Here is a 1932-nt window from a genome sequence, read left to right as displayed (position 1 = left end):
CCGGTCGGTTTTGGGGCTTGAACTCTGGGCCTGGACACTGTCCCTGAGCCCGTCAGCTCAAGGTAAGCACTCTACCACTTGAGCCACAGTACTGCTTCCTGATTTCTGGTGGTTTATTGGAGATAAGAGTTTCACAGCCTTTCCTGTCCAGGTTGGCTTTGAATGATGATCCTGAGATCTCAGCCTCCTGAGGAGCTAGGATTACAGGTGTGAGCCACAGGCTCAATTCTTATTTGAGCCTGGCTTCAATTCTTATTTACTTTTGTGCCAGTATTTGGTCTTGAGCCCAAGATCTTTAAGTGCTTTTGCACTTAAGGCTTTTGCACTCAAGGCTGTCATTTTACCACGAACCACAGTTCCACATCTAGATTTTTGCTGGTTAACTGCAAATAAAAGTCATAGATTTTTTTTCTGCCTGAATTGGCTTTGTACGGAGATCCTCAGATCTTAGCCTCCTGACATTATAGACATGATCATAGACATGAGCCAATAGTGCCCCACATAGAATTTAAAATTTTAATACAAATTAAAACTTACTGCTAAGAGGGCTGGGAATGTGGCTTAGGGGTAGAGTGCTTGTCTGGTATACATGAAGCCCTAGGTTCACTTTCTCAGTACCACATAAACAGAAAAAGCTGGAAGTGGTGTTGTGGCTCAAGTGGTAGAGTGCTAGCCTTGAACAAAATAAGCTCAGAGACAGTGTCCAGGCCCTGAGTTCTAGCCCCAGGACTGGCAAAAAGCCCCTCAAACAAACAAAAAACAAAAAACCAACCAAACAAAAAACCAAAAACAAACTTACTGCCAAGAATGAATCTTTCCTCTTCCTCTTCCATTCCTGCAGTGCTGAACTGCCCTTGTTACTTTACTCTAGGTTTGAGGTCAGGGAGAAGTAAAGGCAGAAAGATCATTCCTTGGCTAGTATAGATATAACCAGGTATTATTATTATTTTTTATGATTTTTATTGTAAAAATACTGTACAGAGGGGTTACAGTTATATTAGTAAGGTAATGAGTACATTTCCTATCAAGCATTGTTATTTCATCCTTTGTGTTTCCCCTACCATCCCTTCCCTCCCCACCTCCCCAACTCCTCCCTCTCCCCTCCAAGCTGTAAAGTTCGTTTTCTGCATAGTGCCTTGTACATCTCATTGTTACAATGGGTCAAACTGTATCCTTAGTTCAGCATTTTGTTATTTCCATTCCCCTCCCCAAATTAAAAATATATATATACAAGATGCAGGGCACCTACATCAAATACAGTGAAAACAGGGGTTATACTGTGGAGGAAGAAAATGCAAAAGAAAAAAAATCACATAGTACATTTTAAATACATTAAAAAATAGCAAGCAAGAAAAAAACCAGTTGTGTTCCTATCTTGGTGTTCATTTCACTTAACATAATCTTTTTAAAAATACATTTATTATTATAAAAATACTGTACAGATGGGTTACAGTTACATGAGTAAGGTAATGAGTACATTTCCTATCAAGCATTGTTGCCTCCTCCTTTTTTCCCCCATACTACCATGCCTTCTGGGACAACGTCCCCTTCTAGTTGTAAAGTTTGTTTTCAACATAGTGTCTTGTACATCTTATTGTTACAATGGGTCAACCTGTATCCTTATTTCAGCATTTTTTAACATCATCTTATATGGTCATATGTACATAGCTTTTGACCTTTTCTGGTTGTACTAGATTTATATTATATTTCTTTGGGTCTGGCTTACTTCACTTAATATAATTTTTCCAAGTCTTCCCATTTCCTAGCAAATGAGGGGATGTCATTCTTTCTGATGGAGGCAAAAATTCCATTATATATATATATATATACATATATATCCATATATACATTATATATATCCATATATATATCACATTATCTTGATCCATTCATCTACTGAAGGGGATATGTGTTGGTTCCATATCTTAGCTA

Source organism: Dipodomys ordii, unplaced genomic scaffold (genome assembly GCF_000151885.1).
Source record: "Dipodomys ordii isolate 6190 unplaced genomic scaffold, Dord_2.0 Scaffold218, whole genome shotgun sequence".
NCBI lineage: Eukaryota > Metazoa > Chordata > Mammalia > Rodentia > Heteromyidae > Dipodomys > Dipodomys ordii.
Note: the sequence above shows the minus strand (reverse complement) of the source record.